This window comes from Pyrgilauda ruficollis, unplaced genomic scaffold (assembly GCF_017590135.1).
Source record: "Pyrgilauda ruficollis isolate IOZ18807 unplaced genomic scaffold, ASM1759013v1 scaffold70, whole genome shotgun sequence".
NCBI classification, from domain to species: Eukaryota; Metazoa; Chordata; class Aves; order Passeriformes; family Passeridae; genus Pyrgilauda; species Pyrgilauda ruficollis.
Window position 1 is genome coordinate 2,281,301 of NW_024528822.1, and position 13,453 is coordinate 2,294,753.

Sequence of the window (13,453 nt, forward strand, 5' to 3'; positions counted from 1 at the left end):
GCATATATGTACATAAATACACACACCCATCTATATAAATATATGGTCTTGTATATATAGCATGCTTCTTCAAACTCCTTACTATTATATTCCAAATTGTGCCATATCCTTGTAGAAAGGTAATTACCTGTTATTTGTAGGATTGTGTTAACACTAAAGAAATGTACTAGCTCAGAGTATTCAGTATGTCAACATGGCCTTATTAGTGAATTGCATTAGATAAAATTCAACATTTTCAATAAAGTGACCTTGCGTTCCTAAGTCCTGTGACAGTCATCCAGCAGAATCAGTCTTTTTAATCTCTTGTTCAAGATGTTGAAAAGGCAAATGATTGATATACTTAATACTTTGTACTGAAAAATTAGGGTTCAAGTAAAAAAATACTTTGTATGTCTTCCATCTACTCTGTAGAATTTTTTGTCCTTCTTCTCCCAGCTTGGCAATCTGCTCTTAAAGGTGGTCATGGTGGGAAATAAAATAATGCAGTAGCTAAAGTGGGCTCACACAGCTGTGGATATCCAAGCCTCCATCCTGGTCTTCCCAGTTCTGAGACCAATTTTGGTTTTGTCTTGAAGATGTTGTGTCAGTTCTTGGGCACCCAGGAAATGATGGTGTCAGCAAAGCCCACCAGCTTTCTCTGGGCCAGTTTCAAAACATACAGACTTAGAATGGATTACACACTGAATGGTCTGTCTGTAATTACTTTTTACAGTAGTTGGACTCTATTTCCATGGTTTCTGATTGTGGCTAACTAGGGCCCAATCCTGGTCTTAGTTTAGTGGTCCTGTTGGGCTATAGTGTACATCCTTTTGCCTCTTTTAATTCAGTTTGCATCGCTGTAGAATTTGTGTACTTGTTGTAAAATCAATTTTATGCAACAGTCTGAGTTGAACTTGTGTTACAGTGGCGGACAAATACTTGGACCCAGCCGTGGTGACATTCTCTCTGACAGCTCATGCACCCTTTTGCCCATTCACGGAAAGGTCACATTAACTTGTCAAAACAGCTTTCAGCTTCAGCTCCATTTGACTCTGTGTTCCTGGGCCACAGCATGTGTACACAGCACACCACTGCTCTGTGAGGCCTCCTTGCCCTGGGCTATGAGGTTGGAGGAAACAATATGTTCATGCTTGGACTGGATATACTGGGGCCAGTGCGCTGGAGCTTGGTCTGGACACTGACTGCTCTTTGGCTCTGCCTTAGTCAGCTGGGCTCCAGCGACTGGAGATGTTTCTAAGGCTGTTATCCTTTGTAGCAGTCAATGTCTTCATGCCTGCAACGCAATGGTTCCAGCCCATAGGAGACCTAGTGGATAGTGCATATCATCTCCAGGCTAAGATTCCTTGCTAAAGTAGAGAGGTCTAGTGCTGGATGTAGCTGCCTCCATGTGGATCATACAGGGCAGGTTCTTAGGATGAGTTTCAGATGCTGCCTAGCTGCTGCCCAAGAAATAATCAGCTGTGGAAGAAGTAGGGTTGAAGATTTGGGAAAGGATCTCTTTCCTGCTGCATCCACAGCTGATAGCTAGGATCTACTGCAGCTTGGCTTTTCACGGCTCTAGGCTCCTAGAGAGCAATGCTAGTGAGAGTCCATCTTTGCCGTGTCTAATGTGAAATACATTCTAACCCAGATACTCGGGCATACCTGAAAACAACACTTGTATCTGACCATGTGTATTTCCTGTGCTGTTTGGATCCTACAGTTTGAAGGAGCTTAATGTTTAACTGTAGGGTCACATAAGTTCCAATGCTTCCCTGAAAATGTCCCAGCAGGATGGAGGACTCAGGCAACCTCTTTCCTGGGGCACAGGCTTTACAGCCAGCACATGGTGGAGGGAAACACTGAAACGGGCACCCTTCTCTCTTTGTTTCTGCAGGGCTAATCCATGTGTTTCTGTGGTCGGTCCTGACAGCTCAGAGGCCTAAAAGTTCTTCTCTGAGAGTGCAGCACAAATCAACACACTGTACCAGAGACCCTCAGCCATGGCATTTATTCCTTGTAGCTGAAGGCCCACATTACCCCAATGAAGTAAGCAGGAATTACTACTCCTCGATGAGAAAACACAGACAAACCATCTAATTTGTGATACTCCCACCTAACCATGCTATTTAGACAGGTCTATTTTCCAGGCAACCCTTCTGCCTCAGCAGTGTTAAATTTTAATAAGTGCTATTCATTGCCTCACTGAACCAATGTCTGGAACAGCCCATGGGTACTATTGCCACATGCACCTGCTATAATGAACACCAAAGCCTATTTCAGTGACCTGAATCTTTTGAAAATTTAGTCCTTTATTTTTATCCACTTACAGTGAGCACAAGCTACAGTGTCCTACTTTTTCTCAACTGTGTCATCTGACTCATCAATCAAAACTGAGGCTGAATCTTCTTATCACCCACTGACTTTCAATCAACCTAACAAACTGATCAGAAGTACAAAGGAAAGGTTTTGTCACTCAGCTCTATACCTTTGCAAATCTTGAGTCATGTGAGATATTATAAAGTTTACAAAAAATACAATTTCAGTAAGGCCAAATCCTACACTCTTCCTTGGAAAGGTGCACTTAGATAGAAAGAACATCACAGGGCAAAGAGAAAAACTTCTGTGAAGTAAGGCAACTTTAATATGAGCTTTTGTACTAGTGGGTTGCTTAATTTTAAATATAATACAATGGTAGTATCATTTTATCCACTTCCATCAGAGTCCACTGTACACTCTTATAACATTTACCTGATACAGAAATATAAAAGATACTTGGCCTACAGGCTGTTAAAGAAATGGCTTAAAATGTAGGTCTATCCTGAAGAACCTCTGTTAAAAATGTGACAGGTTTTTCCCCTGCACTTTAGAAAATGCATGAAGCAGTTTAAAATAACGTGTCACCATCACCCCTACCTCCAAAATAAGGTTTTCTTGTTGTTCTGGCAAAACAAGTGTCAGTGACCTGATCCTATTCTGTCTGACTCATGAGACATATATAGGAAACAATTACAACACATGCTAGAAGATAATTCCTTCCTTCCTCTTAGAAACTCCCAGAATCCAGCCTCTGATCCTTCAAAAAGTCTTCAGCCTGGCCAGGAATAAAAAGACTGAAATATCCCAGTTTCCAAGGAAAACAATACACATTTCTCACTGTGCCACCATTTGTCTTCTGATGCCTCACACCTGATTTTAAGACAGATCTAAAAAAAACATTGAAAATATGTTAGGTTGGGACCTACCATTCGCAGCCCTTTTGAACATTGCCAACTGTGGATTTTCTTTTTCTGCTGCATTGTGATTGTCTCTACCTCCCCCACTTCTTTGTTTAAACTAGTCCTACCAGTGCCTCTTCTTGCTCCTAGTTAAAGTCCTCGTCTCCTACACATCCCATAAAGTAAATTTAGGACTGTATTTTCATAATCAGAAAAATGAAATAAAATTAACACTGTATATATTTTTCAAGCTATCCTTTCATAAATTAAGTCCTAAGCAGTACCTCAGTGCATACAACTAATGATCAAATCCTAAACCAGGCTGCAGAACTGACCATCAGCATAGGTTTTCCAATGAAACTGAATGGGTGTTAAATTAATTTTGGGACAGTAGATACACAGCTTAATATTAGCAATCTTGCTAACAGGGTTTATGCTTTGGATGAACCTCTGTTTCCAAGTCAACCACCTCATCACCTCATCATACACCTCATCAACATAAAACCAATCAAAATATTAATAATTTATATAAAGTTATAACTAATAGTAATCAAATGTATTGCCACAATGACAATTACTTTTATTTTGTGTTCATTAAATAAATTGAAGTTTTTTACCAGGCAGTGCTCAGAGAAGGAAAGATGAAAGAGAAACCCTAACATTATTGGTTGTTGGAGTTAATTTTAATATCACCAGTAATGGGACAAATGAATAGTTTTAATATTGTACTGATGTCTTCTGTTTCACTGCAGTTAAATTCTTACCATGGGGAAGTTTGACTATAAAATACAAAGGCTTTCATATGCAGTGTGCCTACCATGCCACATTAAATGTTTATTTTTGAAAAGCATTATTTTGTTGCAATTTACCTGCAGCAGCACAAAACTCTGTTGGTAAACAAAAATAAATCTGCTGATGAAATTCAGTACATGTAAAACATATTATTTTGAAAAGGAAATTATTGTCTGTAGAGGAAGGAAAGTATTGTCTGTAGAGAAGCAACTTCTGGGCTGTATACTCTTCTTCAGTTAATCTGAGCTTTGATTACAATAATGTAGTTTAAAACAGTTCATTCCAAGGAGTGAGATCAGAAGAATCAGACTGTAATAAAAGAATGTTTCAGTAAGATTTTTGTGAGAATTGTGCATGATGATACATATTTGACATTAAGCTTCACTGATACTAAGCATTTAGGTTAGTGCTGAGTAGACCCCTTAGTCTTCAAAGAATTCTCAGTTGCATTCCACAAGGGAAACAAGCATGAGAACTCAAGGAGAATATGCAGCAAGCAGCTAGAGGCTAAATGAGATCCTGTCAGAATTTCAGTAAGGACAAATCTCCGCTAGCCAAGATCAGTGAAAAGCTCCTGTGGAGTTACCTCAGATGTTTAAGGCAACTAGAAGAGAATTACTATTTGTCATGTAAAAATAGTTACAAGAATCACACAATGAGTGAGGTTTTATGAGATTATATTGATGAAGAAAATTATGATGGTTATTCCTACTATCCAAAACCATAGCAATTTGGTCCAGGGTTACAAAGAACCTCAATATTATTGAATATTTATATCTTTATGCTCTTATCAAATCTATTCAGCCATAAAATTTATCTAATGTATTATATTACTGTGCTATAATTACTGAACAACTTAATTTTGAGCACTGAAAAGAGAGAAAATTTCAGTGCTTTAAATCTCCTGACAGCTTGCGAGTGAGGAAATTTTGGTTTTCTGATTTTCTATCTGAAAAATGGAGTAATAGAAATAGAAGATTACTTTCTGAAAGCCAGTCACCATGAGATTGGGAGAGGTGTTTAATAACACAGTCAGGAGTGCCAGCAAACCCCTACTGGCATCATTAGGAGTTGACATGTACAGTTGATAGCAGTACTTTTTTACAATCTCATGAAGGACTTCCCAGCCTCCTAAACCTCTAATCCCCAGTGACTGAAGTCCCTGCATGGAGGAGAAAGCAATGATGGAATCAGTTGCCTGCTGCCTGGAAATGAAACCTGTGTGCAAAGCACAGGGAAAGCGGATTTTTCTACAGCATGTGGAAGGGATGTCTGATTTCCAAGCTGGCCTGTGCCAGAAAGTTTCATTCCCTGGCAGGGTCTTACCTTGCTCCTTTTCTGGGCCACACTCTTTACCTGTCAGTAATTCCTGCAGGATTTTCTGAATGCTTGTATGCATGCAGCCATGTCCAAAACTCATCCAAGTATAAAGGGCTGATGGTGACTGGCAGCAGAGCAGTTGTTCTCTGCTGCCAGTCACCATCAGCCCTTTCTACTTGACACCCTTCCCTGCGAATGATTCAAAAACATAACTCCCACTAAAGAACAACTGTTGTTTCCAGTTTAAATGGCAATGGCTGAAGGATCCTATTGGTGTGCAGTCCTTACCTTCCAGCACAGCACCTCAGCACCTCCGTCACAGCTGGCCTGAGTGACTTCCCATGGTGTCTGGGCTGTGGTGGAAATGCTGGGCATATGCCAGGAACACTGCAGCTGCTGGATTGCTGCCTTTTCCCTCATGTGGCTTTATGTGGCTCATGTATGGTTTTCCACAGGCAAAGGGGACAGCAGACCTGAAGGACCATTGCACAAAATAACCTGTAACAGCTCAGGAAAGCCAAGAGTCTTGCGGTTAATTCCCTAAACGCCAATTCTGAAACTTAAAGATAGACACTCCAGAATTTTTTAGCCACAGACTTCTTTCTACTTAGACATTTCCATTCATATTCTGTGATAGATAGACATTATTTTGGGAGAACAAAATGGGCTATTACCACAGGATCATATAAATTCTCCCTGTCTTCTGGGAAGTTCAGACTGCAAGATAATCTGGATGTAACTATCCTAAAACATTAAACATTTATGAAAAATATATATCACGGCATCTTACATACAATTGTGCAATATACTTTCATGACTTTGCTCCCAAGGCACTTCTTTTAGATATTAAATTGATGAAAAATGGCGTGAGGTTTTGCAGCAAGAAAAGATCTCTCCTCCAACCCCCCAAATGAACTCCCTAAGACATATTTCTCCTGCTTCATGTTAAAGCAGAAAACTGCATTTCCACCTCATCATTTTATATTGTAATGGTTCTGGTTATGAAAATGGAATAATCAAGAAAGCTATTTTTAAAATAGCTTCACTAAACTATAGAGGAAATTATATTGTCTGCTGAGTTAGAAAATCTGTCTACAATTAGATTTAAATGTCGCTCCTTTCAGTGCATTTTGGCTTTTCTGCAGACTGTAGTCCTTATGAAGTATATAGTTCCAGAGCATAGCCTTCCTCTTTTGCAAGTTATGACCCTGTGGCATGGGAGATGATGTGTTTATGTCAGCTGTAAAAGATAATCCAATAGTTGATGCAGTCTCATTCCTGTGGCATAATTTGTTTTCATTTACTTTTCTATATGTATTGTGTGTTGTAAGATTGTGAGGAAAATTATTCGTCTGTAGCTAAGGATAGTACATAATTTTACTATAAATGTCTCTATTTTGAATTTACAAGTGATGCTTGTGTATATGAAATGCTATTTACATAAAGAACAGTGGAATTTCAACGATTGTAGTATTGTTCCTCATTCTGCAATCTTACCATATACATAATGAAACAAAGTTATTAGTATGAAAGATATTTATATAGCTGTCCTTTTGCAGAAAAAATGCTAACTGACCAGCTCTCGTTGGGGTTTTTTATTGCCTGCAATAATCCCATCATTTTATGAGGTTAGGTTTTTTACTCATCCACCTGTGGTGGCTGTTTCCAAATTGAGATTTGTTTTCTGAAAACGATGCTGAAGAGTAAAAAGTGACTCCTAAAGAAACTGTTGACACCATATTGCTAGTTCATCTGGATATCAAGACATTGCTGTGCTTTAGTGTCTTCTGGGTACACCTACAGTATACATGATATGTATGGGGTGGAGAGATGGAGAGAGGAGGAGGAGGACACACAAGCAGCTTGTGGTGTTCCCTGGCCACCTTGCAGCTTTGCCACGTGTCCTAGTGGTGTGCAAGTAGTTACTGCAGTGCTGGCAAACCTCCATGATCCTTTCCTCCTTGTCTTCCGGTCCACTTCTAACATTTGACCAGATCAGATATGTTCCCCAAATCAGTCTCTGAGCAGTGACAGGGAGGGGAGGAAATAGGGAATAAAGGTGCACAAGGCCAGATCATCAGCCAGCATTGAGCAGAGAAAACAAGACCAATGTAGATGGCTTGTCACACCTGCAGTTCGGATGTGGATGCCTTCATCCTTGAGAACAGCAGACCTGACCCTCTTCTCTACCAGGTACACCTTGTTCTCAGGTATTCAACCACTGCTGGATTTGTGTTTAAATCAACTGAAGTATAATACAGTGGAAATATTTTCCCTTCGGGACCTCTGGTTTTCAGAAGATATAGTTCCCCTCGTTAGCCAGAAATGAACTGTAAAAATCACACCTCAGCCCATATGAATTTTGACTGTACTTGAAACTTTAACCTCATTAAACTGTTAATTTTAAACTCTGGCATAAAAAGAAAAAAATGAACAATTTTTACATTTTGTAGGTAAGGTAATATCTCCCATTTTGGTGGCCTTTGTACCACACAATGTTGAGTTCAGACATTTCAAATCTAATTAGGGCATATACATGGACTTCTACAAACTTGTGATGTAAGTAAGTAGAGCCATGATTTCCAGCTCAGGTGACCCAGCCTGCCTGGCTCTCCTTGCTTACCAACGATGTAGCTCGTGAAACAATGCAATTCCTTTTATCAAAAAGTCCTGACTCCAAAGATCTGTCACTGCAAACAGTCATGGGAGCAAATCACATGCCAGCCTAAAAAATCAATATTGAAGAATAAATTGAACTATAATAGCGTGTCTGTCTGGTTATTTAAAAATAGATGAACAAAGAAAATGCAAAGCACACAAAGCAGCCAAGAAAGGTTTACAGAGATTACTCAAAGGCTGAAAAAGTGCAAGGAAACTCCCCTTCGAGAAACAGCCTAGCTCAACACCCTCTGAAATCAGAGAAATGGCTTGTTCCCATGACTTTGAAAGTCTTCTCAAACACATAATTTGTGTCTTCCCAAACACAAGAGACAGTAGCTAATTTCCTTTTTTGCTTATATGCTCCTACTAAGGCCCATTGATAGAGCCCAAATAAGGCAAAAGGGAAGGGTCTTGGACGTGTAGCAATTCAGCCTTCAGGCCATAAACTTTCAAGGAAATGGCACACAGCAAATCCATCAACAAACAGTGAGCTGAGAATGTCTCAAGAGGGCTTATTAAATTTGCAGGAGAACTATGAACACATTCAAAAGGTTGTACTGAATACTGCTATCAAACCTCTGAACTGTTACAAGCATATTCTGGTGATACTCTTGAGGCTTCTTCTAACATTCTAGAGAAGACGCAGTTTCCCTTTAAACTCCACAGGGTACTTCAAAAGTCTGCAAGGGTTATAACTTTCTGGTAAATATCATTGTATCAAACATTTCTTTTAAAATTCTCTTTCAAAAGAAAAAGTAATGAAAAGCAAACAAATAAAAACACTTAGAAAACAAGGTTTTGACTATCAAGAAAAAGTGGGGACAGCTGAAAAAATTTAGTATATGTGAATATAGTGAAACTCAAGGATTTATAAAGAAATTAATGACATTAATTAATCACTAGCAGGGATCTACAAATAATTATACATTAAAAGCTTCTTAAAGGGACATTTTAGCTGGACAAACATCTCTTGACATCTGGATCCATAGGAATAAACCTTTCTGGGTGCCATATTAGAGTCAGCAGGTTTTCTCTAGAGACTAACTTTAAAATGCTAATAATTTTTCAAAAGGTATCTGTGAATTATTCCTAGAATTATCCTGTGCAGCTGCTCCATTTCTCATTTCTCATTTCTTTTGGGGTTGTCCTCACTGGACAGGGGGAACCTGTGAGCTCCAACTTGATCGGTTGTTCCTCAGAAATCAGCCAGGGGATTCATCATGGGAAGGCCTGATCTGATACCAGTTCCCTAAATGTTGTGCTTGAGTCAGCTCCTGGCTCAATGGTTATCAGAAGCCTGAAGTGATTTTCCTGAAGAAGCTGAAATAATTGAGGTGTGTTAGCTTGTTTTACAAGAAGTCCACCCTGCTTTTAATCAGCTAATTACCTTGCAGTCTTATTGCTGGTTGTTCTTTTCTAATGCATTGTGAAATCTGCTGAATCTGGAGGCAGAGCAATTATGACACCTCAGGTTCATTTGTGATTACAGTTTGTCACTGTGGAAGCAGTGACTGTTCTCACACCTCACATTGCATCAGAGAAACTCAGAGCATTTTATGAACACTCAGAACAGTTGGAAGAATATATCAATTACTAATAAGATACATTCTTATGTTTGAACATTATATGCTGTCTTTTCTTCTCAGAATGTTTTCCAGTATACAAATACACTAACAGCTTCATTCTCTGTGGCACTATATACAGTCTATGATCAATCTAACAGGGTTTAGGGTAGGAAGCAAAACTATGGTTGCTAGAGAAAAGGACAGAAACCACTCTGAGATGCAAAAAGTAAATATTCAGTTAGAATTTGGCTTAGGATATGAAAGCTAAAATCTGCGTACTCTTGGAAATGAAATAATGCGGTTTTTAATGACTGCTGTGTCAAGGGTGTGCCCTTACAACTGTTTAAACACAGCTCCTGTTAGCACCAGTCTGGATTTTATGTTAACACAAGGTCGGAGAGATGAGTCATGCACAATACTAGCGGGTCACGGAACCCACACCCGGGTGAGTGTCCTCTACACTAGCTGGCCATTAGTGGTGTGTGACCGCTCTGCTTAAGGTGGCACAACCGCAGCACTCAGCAGGGACAGGATGGAATTTCTCTCTGTCCACAGCAGAGAGCATGCACTCCCATCCTGGGTCACACAAAGGACGGGCAAACATGCAGAGGAAGGGCAAGGTTTAGGTAGGGACAGGCAGCCACATCATTCTATTCATTCTTGGGCTCTGTGCAATAGATGAGGGTTATGGATATGGGAAAATAGCTGATGCAGGGGTTTGGCACACATGTGAGAGAAGGCAGCCATCCTGGCACCCTGCAGTGCCAGAAGTGTTGGTGCTGAGGCAGGGGCTATTTGGTACCTGTGTGAGGGCATGTGCCAAAGAGCCTGCTGGCTAATGGTGGGATGGTTGAGGCTGAAAGAGTCTTAAGTATTTTTGAGTAGTTGTGCCACTGGTAAGAGAGAGGCTGTTTTACAGGCAGAGAACTGAGATAGTGATGAGGTGACTAAATTAAACCCAAACATGGGAGACAGCCAAGAAATTAACTAACATCTCCATATTCCCTGCCCAGGTTCTTAAAGAAGACAGCGTTATGTGCTCTACATTTTATCTCTGCCTCTGTGAGAGGCTGTCCCTGTTGAACAGTGTGCACTGCTTTGCATGCTAACAAAATACTGTGCATGATGAAAGGCTCAAAGCCAATAGCTGTAGCAGTCTTACTTAAAAATGCAATTAAAACCCTGGAATGAGTTACTGTTAGCCAAAGGGGCTAGGAAAAAAACAGAAGGTTGGACTGGATGGGGTTTTTTCCCTCTAACTTACTGGAGTGGGAATGGAGCTGGAGAGATAACACAGCAATTAAAAATGAGAAATGGATGAAATTAATGATGAAAATGGCTGAGAGAGGCTGAACTTTTTAGCTTTTTTTTTTTTAAATCTGTCTATATTATGTTAAATATAGAAGTCTGAATAATCAAGAAGTCAGAATGATGCTGTAAAATTAATTGCTAATTAAGAACACAGGAAAAGTAAATTAAAAATGTAAAATATATTATTAAATGGCTCTTGTTAGGCATATCTCTAAGGAGCTAGAGGAATTGTGGTGTGTGAATGGATTTGATGGGATGCTGTAGGGTGTTTGCTTCTTCTGGGTTTATGTACCTAAAGGCAGTGCTGAGTTACAAGACTCACACCTCTGTAGTCATGGTGAGGGAGTCACTTCCAACACCACAACAGTCCATGGAAAGACCAGAACAAATAAAGTGTTTTCTGTCAGGGATAGATATGATGAAACATAATGATGATAGTTAGGTACTGCTTCACCCAGCTTATTACAGTGTTCTTATGACCAGGACTTTCGAGCCTTACTGATATTGAGTTCACACTGGCTCTGTATTCCCTTAACTCCATCAGCTTCCAAAGGAAAAAAAAAAAGGAAGGAAACTCAGAGATGGAAACGAGGCATCTTCAAAGGGCAAAGTTGCCACTTCAGTTACTGTACCAGCACTAAGCTCAGAAGGGTAAACTTCAAAGGGAGTGAAGCCTCTTTTCTCCATCAGCTGGGTGAAGCAAATATGACACATATCAATGCAGACAGAGTTTTTTTCTAAATCCAGAGCTAAGAAAACATCTTTCATGCATCTAAAGACTTGGAAATCAAAATTGATTCCCTCTCAATTTCATCCTTGTGCTTTAATCCTTTAATCAGAAATGATCCCTGGCAAGAATATTTGTTAATAAGAACCTGCAGCGAACTGTAGAGTTGGTATACCTCAAAAAGCTGCTGAAATTGCAAAAATAGCCAGCAGCAGGACAAGACAGAAAAATATCCAGGGATAAGTGGTTCATCTTTCCATTGTGTACCAGCCTTGCCTTCTGCTGAAGATTTATGCATCCTTGATCATTTGCATCTGCTGCCTGGGCTCTGAAAGCAGTGTGGAGTGACTGTGCACTGGGTAGTCTGGAGGGAACGTTCCAGTTGTCACATAAGGAAAGCACTGCTGTGCTGGTGTGAAAGAGAGAAAACAGCTCTGACAAGCAGACCATGTCTGAATTATTAAAATGCTACCTGCCCTGGCTGCTGGAGTCCTGTATCCAGCATTAGTGCATTGTGTGCTACAAACAGGTGGCACCAGGGAGTTTAAGAAAGCAAGGGAAAAGCTATGTTGCATATTGTGGTTTTTTTCCTATAAGCTGCTAATTAAAACCAGACATATTTTAAAAAACCCAAAAAACAAAACAAAAAAAAAAAAAAAAAAAAAATCCAACCAAACAAACAAAAAAAAAACCAGCCCCATAAACCAAAATATTTTCTTTGCCCTGCCCTTCCTGAGCAACCTAACTGGGACAGGGCTGTCTGCATGCTGCCATTCCCAGCAGGACATTGTGTCCACCATTCCTGATCCACATAAACATCCCAGAGAGGACAGAGGGATGGCAACTCACTGGCAGCATGTCTCACTCATCATTTTGAGCTGGAATAAGGGTAGAGGTCTGAAACCCCCAGCTCAGTCAGGAAATAAGCATAGAACCTCATCACACTCCATCTCAGAGACCAGCTAAAGCAAAAGCCATCAGTGTGTAAGATGTGACAGCAGAAGACCCCAAGCCACTAAATGGACAAATAATCTCTTTTAACTTGTGCTTCCAGGGCTTATTCCCAATGGCCTCCACCCTGCCCTTCAAATCAGCTGGAATAAGGCTGGGTTCATCAAATTCCAGTGGCTTCCCCTGGATGATTCCTCTTTATGCATGTGTGAAGAGGAAGGCAGGAGAAGCTTGAGTGGCATTTTTAACAGCTTTAGCCTGCAGCAGCCATCAATGTGTCACTGGTAAAGGAAGCTGAGTGTACCAGTGTATCTAATTCCTTCATAGTAGCCACCACTGGTAAAACACTACAGACGCTCTGTAATATGCACTAAGGGATTATTAAGTGGGGGCAAAGGAAAGCAGAGATTAATAGCATGAATGTTATGTGGAATTTTATGACACATTTTTTCCTTAACCTGTTTGTAGTCTTGAACTCCAGCGCATCCCATTTGGTATTTTCCAGGCAGCATTTTGGTATTTAGTCAGAAGGGAAGATCTACTGCAGGCAAATGAAAGATGAGCAAAATATTTCCATCCAATTCTGCCATGAATGCTGTCTGGTCACCTACGCATTTCTTGTTCAGAAACCCTGGGATAAATTTTCATGAAACTGTAAAAATGCACACTGAGAAAACAAGCAGTGCACAAACTGGGAAAAGCAAGGATCACAGCAGAAAGATACACTTGAATCTCTTTGTCCGATTTGTTTTAACACCTTGTACTTGTTTAGATTGATCCACACAATGTTTCATCAGCTCCTTTGACTTGGCCTCAGTGTTATTCCTTTGACTTTACTTATTCCCTCTTCTGTCATCAGAAAATATGGGGAAAAAAAAGGCCTACCTCCACTGGGTGTGGAATGCATCACTCTCTGCCCTAATGAGGAT